The 11577-nt window shown below is 42.0% G+C and overlaps 1 protein-coding gene across 1 annotated transcript in view; it reads left to right on the top strand.

Moving 5' to 3' along the window:
• The first annotated feature begins 73 nt into the window (after window positions 1-73).
• The window catches only part of bcl9l (B cell CLL/lymphoma 9 like), a 29974-nt gene continuing 18470 nt past the window's right edge, over window positions 74-11577 (top strand). Inside the window, exon 1 of the mRNA XM_002932924.5 lies at window positions 74-459. The gene's annotated coding sequence lies outside the window, so the exon portion shown is untranslated. The remainder of the gene's footprint in view (window positions 460-11577) is intronic.

The raw sequence follows: 11577 nt of genomic DNA, 5'->3' as shown, positions 1-11577 counted from the left end.
GTGCGATGAGGCAGGGACGGACTTTGCTCAGGAGGGGGAGGGAGGGCGAGCAGGAAGCAGTTAGGGAGGGGAGGCTCTTATTTTGACAGCGGGCAGCCTAAGTGGCTGGAGGATCCTGTGTCTTCTCTGTACCGAGAGGAAAGGAACGTGGGGGGGATTAAAGCTGCTCTGGGGGATCGGGAAAGGAACCCAGGGGGCACAGATTAATATATCCTTTGCAGCCCAGCGGCCAAGTCTGAGACGGGGTTTGAGGAGCAGGCTGCTTATATGCCCTCAGACACCGGTATTCCTGAGAAGGGGGCAGGATGAGAGGGGATGATGCCTGGCTCGCCTCAGTGGCGACTGTTTTATCTGCTCTGCCCCCATCTGCCAGGCTTTGAGTGTGGAAGCCTAGCGACACTATACAGCAGGCTGGAGAGAGCGAGATATGGGAGGCCGAGGAGGAGAAGCCTGAGGAAGGTAATGTTGTCTCTAGCCTGGCATGGGATGCTGAAATCAGGGTTTTACTGGATCTACTGGAACTTAATCGTCGCCTCCTAGTTGCACTGACTCCCTGGTGTACTAATGGTACTGCTTGCCTAGTGTATACTGCCTGCCAGTTGTAAAAATGGCACTGCCTTCCAGGTGTGCACTGCCTGCCAGTTGTAAAAATGGCACTGCCTTCCAGGTGTGCACTGCCTGCCAGTTGTAAAAATGGCACTGCCTTCCAGGTGTGCACTGCCTGCCAGTTGTATTAATGGCATTGCCTTCCAGGTGTGCCCTGCCTGCTTGTTGTACTAATGGCATTGCCTTCCAGGTGTGCCCTGCCTGCCAGTTGTATTAATGGCATTGCCTTCCAGGTGTGCGCTGCCCGCTTGTTGTACTAATGGCACTGCCTTCCAGGTGTGCGCTGCCTGCTTGTTGTACTAATGGCATTGCCTTCCAGGTGTGCGCTGCCCGCTTGTTGTACTAATGGCATTGCCTTCCAGGAGTGCGCTGCCCGCTTGTTGTACTAATGGCACTGCCTTCCAGGTGTGCGCTGCCCGCTTGTTGTTCTAATGGCACTGCCTTCCAGGTGTGCAGTGCCCGCTTGTTGTACTAATGGCACTGCCTTGCAGGTGTGCACTGTCCGCTTGTTGTGCTAAAGGCACTGCCTTCCAGGTGTGCACTGCCCACTTGTTGTACTAATGGCACTGCCTTCCAGGTGTGCGCTGCCCGCTTGTTGTATTAATGGCACTGCCTTCCAGGTGTGCGCTGCCCGCTTGTTGTACTAATGGCACTGCCTTCCAGGTGTGCGCTGCCCGCTTGTTGTACTAATGGCACTGCCTTCCAGGTGTGCGCTGCCCACATGTTGTGCTAAAGGCACTGCCTTCCAGGTGTGCGCTGCCCGCTTGTTGTACTAATGGCACTGCCTTCCAGGTGTGCAGTGCCTGCTTGTTGTACTAATGGCATTGCCTTCCAGGTGTGCACTGCCTGCCAGTTGTACTAATGTACCACAACCTCACCTAGGCATACACCTCCCGCTTTTGTACTTTGTGGCAGGTCTGCTTGCCAATTAAGTAAGTAAGTAGAGTTTTATTGTCATCCCAACACAATACTCACAAGTACACATTGGGACGAAATATCATCCTTCTAGATCAAAAAGGTGCAATACACAAGATATATACATAACTATATTAATGTGAATAAAAAAGTGCAACACAGAACTGTGCAACACGAAATCAGTGCAGTGATGATAATAGCTAAATAAATAAACAGTGCAGTACAAGAATAGTGCAATATTACAATTATTGAAGAGGGGTAAGCAGCATTGTAAACATTGTGGGTTTGTTTTTTTTGGTTTTTTTTTTTCCTTTACAATAAATGTGCAATATGCAAGTGTGTGCAAAAATGTGACAATGTTCAAATAATTATGGGTGTAAACATACAAACTTATAGCTATATTAAGTAAAAGAAAAGTGTTATGTACAATATTATATAGTGTTATGTAGTCCAGAAAAGGTGTGAAGTAAAGACTCTAATTGTACTACTGCCACTGCGTACTAGGAGTGCATAACCTTCCTGGTGCTCATCTGACACTGTTTCCTGGGCACTGACACTGCTTTTCAGATGTGCCAATGATGCTGCTTCCAGTGCTAGTGTTTCTCACCCAGTTCAATACTGGCAGTGATTCTGAGGTGTAGTTCTGGCACTGCTTTACAAGTGTAGATGTCTGACTCTTTATCCAAGGCGAATTACTCCCTTTTCAAACAATCTGACACTTGACTAACTCTGATTCCTAGACTTGGTACTAAGATTTTCTCAGCCACGCTGTAACAACCTCCGCAATCAATTAAAGCAAATACTTAGGAGTAAGCCACCTGATACATGGTCAAAATACTTCCTGACACCTAGATGATAATATACTAATGCAAACGATAGTAAGTATCACACATGAAAACATTTATTCGGTGCAGGAGCATCTTCTGATGAAGTGCCCAGAGGCATGAAACGAGTTAGGAGGGAGAGGCTCAGGTATCATAGAGCACTGAGGAACCTCTTTCTGGGCCTATAACTGATTCTGCTTCCAGGGAGTATTAATTTTGCACTTGCCTGATCCACAACCCAAGTGTAATAGGGACACTATATCCTAGGTGTACTAAGGATATTAGTTACATAGTTTTGTACTACATGTGGTTTTCGATATTAGAAACATAGTTTTGTATGATTGGTACATGTACAGCCAGCTTTACTGCATGCTTCAGAGGTGCCATAATGACTCCTTCTGTGTTGCCTTACCAACTGTTTCAAAGGTGTCTTTCCGACATGGCCTTCAGGGTATAATACTTAGTATCTTGGGTGCTTTATTGACTTTGCTTTCCAGGTAAAATATTGACTCCTTTCCAGATGAATTACTGGTACACTCCCCATATGTACACTGACTCTGCTTCCCTGCTGTAATAATTACTTGTTTCCAGGTGCATTACTGCTTCCAAGATGGAATATTAAAGGGTTTGTTAATCTTTGAGTTAACTTTTAGTATGATGTAGAGAGTAATATTCTAAGACAATATGCATTTGGTCTTCAATTTGTATTATTTGTAGTTTTTTAGTTATTTCATTTTCAGTTCAGGAACTTTCCAGTTTGGCGTTTCAGCACTTATTTGGCTGCTAGGGTCAAACCAGGGAGTGGTTTGGATGAGAGGCTGTAATATGAATAGGAGATTGCCTGAATAGAAAAGAAAGTTACAAAAAGTAACAATAACAATAAAACTGTAGCCTCACGAAGCAATAGTTTTTTGTGTGCTGGGGTCAGTGACCCCCATTTAAAAGCTGCAAAGAGCTGCAAGAAGAAGAAGGCAAATAATTCAAAAACTATACCAAATAAATAATGATATATTATTTATCTGGTGCATTAATCTGATTACTTTCAAAATTTATTGCTGACTGTCCCAGATGAATCTCTGACTTTGTTTCCCAGGTTATAAAAATATAGCTTGCCAGTTGTCACTTGTATGATTTTTCTAAAATGTACCACAAATCATATTTCCAAGATGTGCTACTGAAATAGATACATAAAACATTTAGGGTTACTCCTTTTAAGTTAGTCTGACTGTGCCTATACACACATGTATACAGTTTTTGGCAAACTGTAGTCTCGCCCAGGAAGATTAGCTACAGTGCCATGGGTTGCAAACTTCTTGATAATGTTGCGCCCTGTGGACAAAGGCAAATCTAGATCCCTGGAAATGGACATGTAACCTTGAGATTGTTGATATTTTTCCATAATTTTGGTTCTCAAGTTCTCAGACAGCTCTCTTCTCCTCTTTCTGTTGTCCATGCTTAGTGTGGCACACTCAGACACACAATGCAAAGACTAAGTGAACTTCTCTCCTTTTTATCTGCTTTCAGGTGTGATTTTTATATTGCCCACACCTGTTACTTGCCCCAGGTGAGTTTAAAGGAGCATCACATGTTTGAAACAATCTTATTTATCCACAATTTTGAAAGGGTGCCAATAATTTTGTCCAGCCCATTTTTGGAGTTTTGTGTGACATTATGTCCAATTTGCTTTTTTTCCTCTCTCTTTTTGTTCTGTTCCAATACACACAAAGGGAATAAACGTGTATAGCAGAACATGTGTTACTGCAATACTTTTCTGTGAGAAATACTTGATTTTCTGGAAAAATTTCTGGGGTGCCAACAATTTTGGCCATGACTGTATATATATACATGTGGTTTGAATTGGTCATAATAAAACCTCTGATCATTTTGTATCTCTGTGACTCTTGTGCGAAAATCCTGTGTGTGCCGTCACTCCATGCCTGTATGATTATTTTCCTGCACAGGCACCCAAGTATCATCAGCGTTTTTTGGTGTGCAGCTTCCTAGCTCTCAGTATTATACATATATGTGTGTGTGTGTATAGGCACAGGTTAAATAGCAGATAACATAGCATAATACATTGGGTTTAGTTCTTACACTACTTACAGTATTCTCAGGCCCGGATTTGCCAAGTCTCCCTTGTATGGTGCTCTTCCGTTCTGGGAACTTAGCACACAGGAGACTTAGGGCTCTGGCACACGGGGGAGATTAGTCGCCCGCGACAAAACTCCCTGTTCGCGGGCGACTAATCTCCCCGAGTTGCCATGACCCTCCATCCCGCCGGCGATGGCACACGCGGCGGGGCGATTTGCGCAAAATCGTGCCGCCGCGTCTGCCATCCCGCCGGTGACTTACATGTTCGCCGGTGGGATGGCAGGGGTAGGCAACTCGGGGAGATTAGTCGCCCGCGAACAGGGAGTTTTGTCGCGGGCGACTAATCTCCCCCGTGTGCCAGAGCCCTTAAGCAGCAAAATGTAGAAGCGGCTGGCTGGCATGCCGCCCTTTATTTTGTGCTGCCCTAGGCCCAATCCTTTGTGGCCTTCCTACAAATCTGGACCAGAATTTTGGCAGCTAGGATTGGTCCGTATATGGCCAGTTGGTGATGGGATGTTATCTGTGGTTTTCCTGTGGTCGTGCCTTCCCCATGCTGACACAGAATGCTACTTCTAGTGGATTCGGAGCACCGCATTTCTTCATACAAATCGTAACAGAAGTCCATTTTGCTGGCGTAAATAACATCAGTTTCAAAAAGCTGGAATTAAATTGTCAGAATTAAATTGCCTTTTCTCCATCTGCTTGGCAAAACAAAAAAATGTGAGTACAGTGGTAAAAAAAATTTGAGTAAAATGGTGTTCAGATGATGAATTTGAAAAAAGTCAACATTTTACTTCAGTTAAAATTATGTCATTCATCTTAAACGGGACCTTTCACCCAGATATGAAAAGCTGTATATTAAAAGTCACTTTAAAACATGAAACTCAAATTTTTTTTTTTTTTGCTAAAAGCATCAAAATGTGTTAGAAAGGTATATAAAATCTCAGATGTCAATCATATAATGCCTACCCAACCTCTTTTCCTTAGTTATAGAGATAGGGTAGGCAGTTACTTTCACTTTTCATTCAGCACTCCCCCTCCATACTCAACGTCTATAATTAGTTAAAAACATTTAAACAACATAAAAAATTCCCGCTGCCTCTATTGGTCTTATCATTGATACCTTTTAATGGACCAAAATTAATGAGACCCTTTAGTTCGATACACGTTCAGAGGTACATATTTAAATTGATCATATTAAAAACCTAAAATCTAGTTATTAAATACATTGTACAAGACAACACGCAAGGGTTCAGTAATAGTAATGCTGCTCTTAATAAGAAATTTACTCTTAATGCTGCTCTTAACACAGTTGAGAAAGATTTCAATAAGGAGTGTATTTCCTGTTGGCCCAGAGGTAGTGGATCAGGGAGCTGAGAAAAGTGGTGTGAGATTTCTACACACAGCCTATCCAGTGGTGCAACTGTACTGGGACTAATACTGCCTACCCGCAGATCGTTTTCTTCAGAAAGTTTAAGTCCCTGTACATCTAAACACGGATAGGCTAGAAGGATTCACCCTGCAGTTTATCCAGTTCCTGTTCAGCTGTACTGGGACTTAAGCTGGCCATACACACAGCAATATTATTGTACGAAACCTTGTTTTGTACGATATTCGATGTGTGTATGGCGGCACAACGAGGCAACTGATATCGGAAAAGGCTGCGAATATCGGTCGACTCGTTGATCAGCCAGGTTAAAAGATTTTGATTGGGCGCCATTGAAGGCTGAATTGGCAGAAGGAGGGGATAATTCAGCCCTGAACGTCGCGGGCGACTAATCTCCCCGAAATGCCATCTCACCAGCGAAAATATAAATCGCCGGTGGGATGGCATACGTGGCGCCACGATTTCCCCAAAATTGTGGAAGTTGCCTTAAGAGCAAACTTACGCGAATTCGGGGAAACCACGGCACCGCGTATGCCATCCCACTAACAATTTACATTTTCGCCAATGGGATGGCATTTCGGGGAGATTAGTCGCGGGCGACTAATCTCTCCATGTGCCAGAGCCCTTAGTGTGTCTGTTAAATCTGCTTTCATGGTAGTGCCTTCTTAAAGGAACAGTAACACCAAAAAATGAAAGTGTATAAAAATAATTAATATATTATGTACTATTGCCCTGCACTGGTAAAAGTTGTGTGTTTGCTTCATAAACACTACTACAGTTTATATAAATACCCTGCTGTGTAGCCATGGGGGCAGCCATTTAAATTGAAAAAAAAGGAGAAAAGGCACAGGTTACTAAGCAGATAACAGATAAGTAGCATAGATTCCCATTGTATTCTACACAGTTTATCTGTTATCTTCTTATGTAACCTGTGCCTTTTCTCCTTTTTTCAATTTAAATGGCTGCCCCCATGGCTACACAACAGCTATTTCTATTAACTACAGTAGACTTTCTGAAGCAAACACACAACTTTTACCAGTGCAGGGCAACAGTACATTATATATTAATTATTTTAAAACATTTTTATTTTTTAGTGTTATAATTTTTGTACCATGGCAATTGGTTGTTTGGTTGATTGGACAGGTTAGGAAATTTTCAGTTGGATAACAATAAAATCTTTGCATTTATTGTTTGGACAATATCCTTGGGGGACCTACAATGCATTTCTGGGACTTCACTTTTGTACGATTGTTGTCAATTATTTTATGTTCAGAATATTCACTGATTTGTTATTTAAGTACTTAATCCTACAATTTTAATCTGAATCTTAGTTTTTAGGTCGTTGAATTTAAACATACAACTACCTTACTCATAACTGCTGATAGTGACAGGTGATCCACCTTTTAAAGGGGGGTTGGGATAAAGACACTTTGTCAGTAGATGGCAAGTGAATGGGCTAAATACCTTTTAATCAATAGTCTGTATTTTCTGCTGTTCCTACATTATATTTTTTTTCTTGCGTGCCAAAACTGGTTCAGTAATGCTCTCGGCTTGTTGTCCATATGTATAATCATTTCTCAGATGAATGTGCACTTCAAACACCAATGGAAGGGGTTAAGAAACAAAGCTTTATTTAACATCAGTCATGCATCAATTGGTGTGACATAAAGTTTTGTTTCTTAACCAATTCTGTTCTATGAAATTGTGCTTGTGACTGCTGGGTCTCCCATTGCTACGGGGCTGGGGTGCTGCACCCGGAGGATTGGATCAGCGTGGTGAGTGGCCCTGAAAAACTTTGACTTGTGTGATTTTTAAATAGCTAATCATGGAAAAATCCCTGAGTGATGGGTCCAGGGTAAGGCATCTGGACCAATTTTTTGAAGTGGTGAGCAAAAGCTTATCAAGCTGCTTTAAATGTGGTTTAATTGATTGAGTGGCTTAGAGCAGACCTTGAGTATGTATGTATGATAGCCTATAAAAGGAATTAATAATTGTCACTTAAAAATCTCCTCTTTATTTTGGGACCTGCTGGGGTATTTTTCTCAAGTAGCTAGTCATAGGTTCAATAACAGCCAGGGCATCTTCAATGAGCTTGTATGTTTTCTTTGTGATTGCATGGGTTTCCTCCATGTACTAGGTACTAGGTCAGTGATGAAAACTGACCAGTAGTATTCGTTAATGTGGTAAGAACCTTTGACTGTAAGCTCCACTGGGCCAAGGGGCTGTGTAAATGATTCATAATTTATGGTAAGTGATATATGCCAGCACCATATATTAAAGAATAATAATATTAAGGGCCATATTTAATTTAATTATTAAAGTAATTTCATAAAAAATCCTGTGGAGGGCATCATTTATCCTGGAAACCTTCTGTTATACAATGTTGCACTATTGTATGTGTTTGAGGCCTTATTATAATACAGTGATTTTGTCAGAGAAGGCCATTGAGCCTTTAGGGCCATGACACGGGGAGATTAGTCTCGCCGCGACAAATCTCTGTTGTCAAGGGCGACTAATCTCCCCGCAATGCCATCCCACCGGCTAGAATGTAAATCGCTAGTGGGATGGCATACATGGTGCCGCGATTTTCTGAAGTCGCCAAAGTTACCTTGAGAGGAAACTTCGGCAAATCGCCCGTTACAACGGAGATTTGTCGCAGCGCGACTAAGTGCATCTGAACATTCCAGTTTTTGCAAAATGGTACTAGGTCTGGTTAAAAGTTCACTACAAACCCTGGGATAATCAGATTAAATAGCTGGTGTGCCAGCGAATCTGGAAAATATGTGACATCAATAGCAGCTCTTGTTTGTGTTTTTAAAAAAAGGTTGCTGTTTCCTGGTGACACGGGTATGTAAGTAATACTACATTAAAATCAACAAAAGACAAGTAAACTGTATTGCAAGTGACTTTATAACTGAGCCTGAACATAACTAACTACCACTACTAACAGATTCACATTGTCCCTAGTCTGTGACACTGTGACAAGGTTTTTAAAATAAGGTAATACACGTGCCATTTCTGAGAAGCTTGTGTACAATAAACAGGTGTTTCGTTGGTTTGTTAGGTACATTTCTAAATCATTTGTCATTAGTTTTCCTTCCTTTCTTTTTTGTTACAGTGCAATGTGTAGAAAACAAACATTAATGGGACACACAACACTTTATTATCAGGGTTCAAACAGGAAACTTATTGCTCTCCAGGAAAGAAGGAGTTTAGGGGGAGAGGGAGCAAGCACCAGTTGCAACCCAAAAGGGGAACAGCCCACTCCCAGAAAGCAATCCCAGAAAGCAATCCAGTGGTACATGTACATAGAAGAGAGTCTCCCTAGTGGAGGTAACTGTACAGAATCCACAGATTAAAGGTGGCCATACATGGACTGATAAAAGCTGCCGACGTACCAAGTTGGCAGCCTTTTGGTCCATCTATGGGGCCCTTGATTGAGCCTACATGACTGATTCCTGGCTATAAATCACTCAGATGTTGATTGGGCAGGTTTAAAAATCTTATCAGGGCTAGGAGTGCATTGGCTCCCATCGTTCCAACACTCCACTGACGTTCAGGGCTGAATCATCAGATATGGAGGTAGAACCAATAGGATTTCTACCTCCTTCTGCTGATTCAGCCCTGAACATAGATTTTGCTTGGGCACTTTCAATGGCACCTGATCAAAATCTTTTAACCCGCCAGATCGGTGAGTTGACCGATATTTGCAGCCTTCTGCGATATCGGTCACCTCGCCGAGTTTCCATACACGCACCGAATATCGTGCGAAACGAGTTTTCGTACAATATTATCGGTGTGTGTGTAAGGAGGCCCGGGCGCGCTGGTCCCCACGTAGGCGCACACTGTCCCTAGGCGCCCGGGCCTCCTTACAGTGTGTATGGCCAGCTTAACAGTAACACTAAAATTTATAGTGTTATAAAGTAACTAAAATATAATGTACTGTTGCTCTGCCGTGGTAACACTGGTGTGTTTACTACAGAAATGCTACTGTAGTTTATATAAACAAGCTGCTGTGTAGCTATGGGGGCAGCCATTCAAGTTGCAAAAAGGAGAAAAGGCACAGGTGACATAGCAGATAACAGATTAGCTCTGTAGAATATAATGGGGCTTTATCTCTTATTTCTTAGTAACCTGTGCCTTTTCTCCTTTGAATGGCTGCCCCCATGGATTTGTTTATATAAACTATAGTAGTCTGTCTGAGGCAAACACACCAGTTGTACCAGTGCAAGGCAGCAGTACGTTATATTGTAATTAATTTTATATACTTTAATTTTTTTATTTTTTTTTTACTGTTCCTTTAATGGGATTTGATTGTTTGGCATTCGGGCCAAATGACTGATTGAATCCAGTGTTGCCCACCTTAAGGTGGACATATTGGGAAATGATCTGCTTGTCTGGCCACCTTGCCAAATGAGAGGATGTTTAATTGTAGGGCCACCTTAACAATACTTAATATATATAGATTTCAATCAGCACATCCAACCAGATATTGGAGAGAGTCTTCTTACCGCAGCTGTAGACTCCAGGGAAGTTCTGGAGAGTTGTCCTGCTGCAGTCAAGTTGCATCCCAAAGTCTGGAGAAAATGTTCCTATACAGACGCTGCACATGCAGTGTACTCCACCCCTTATGCAAAAACAACCCTTACTTCACAGACTATTAGAACTTTGTTTCTGTAACCCTCTATATCATAGTATTTTACAGTAGGTTAAGGTTAGTAGATCATGTAAAAACCAGGGAAACATCTAGGAAACCCATTTACAATATCTGAACTGGTTGCACTGAAATAAAATGCAGCCCTGCAGCTCAAGAAACAGCATTTATTAGTGTCCTTGATTTTTTAAAACATTCCTTATGACCTTAATCTTTTTATAAACCAACTGCTGGTCTACAAGCCGCCTTCTTAGTTAAAAGGTTACTATAGTTCAGAAATCATTATGTGCTTTGCAGTGTCACTTTTTGCCATTGCCTGCTGTAAATATGCTGTGTGTGCCTGCACCCAGGTGGCGCCAGTGCTCACGGGTGCAGGCAAGATAGCAGGCTGGTGTCAGTGGAGGGGCTGATCTCGGCTTGTGTTTTTCCACAGGCTACTTTCTCCATCTGCCTACAAAACATAGGTGTAGAGAAGCAGACAACTATTTATTTGGAATGTGGCATATCCCTAAGCCTGAAACGTTGTAGAGTATTTTGAGGATATGTCCTTTGTATCATTACTCAGAGGCAGATGACTAGTCTTAACTACTAATACAGTGTACTAGGGCTTTTTTTTATTGTGTCAGTTTAATAAACCAGCAAAGCAAATAATCCCTGTCATTGTACCCTCTATATATCATGGTATTAGTGACAAAAATATACAAATATATACTATACTATTAAGTTTTCTATAATGTCCTTGGCACACTGTCAGTGCCAGCATAATAACAGTGAGGGTGCTGATGTACAGAATAGCAAGTAGTACCTGTACAAACCTTGTGTGACTGAGCTCCTATTCTGGCACACAGCAATTAAGCTGTGACATATATTCCCAGATGAAGCCGGCACAATAGATCATATGGCCAGCAGCAACATTGACTTCCATTTGGGAAAAAGATTTTCTCTGTATGCCAGCTTTATCTGTAGCCTTAAATGACTTAGCCCTAAAGACTTTAGCATGCAGTACCAAAAAATTCTATAAACCTTTTACAGATTGCATTTTACGCGGTATCCCAACTTTATAAATTGGCAATCATTGGGGCACCGTCAATCACATGCCG

This window comes from Xenopus tropicalis, chromosome 7, assembly GCF_000004195.4.
Source record: "Xenopus tropicalis strain Nigerian chromosome 7, UCB_Xtro_10.0, whole genome shotgun sequence".
NCBI classification, from domain to species: domain Eukaryota; kingdom Metazoa; phylum Chordata; class Amphibia; order Anura; family Pipidae; genus Xenopus; species Xenopus tropicalis.
This window is presented reverse-complemented; position numbering and strand designations above follow the sequence as displayed.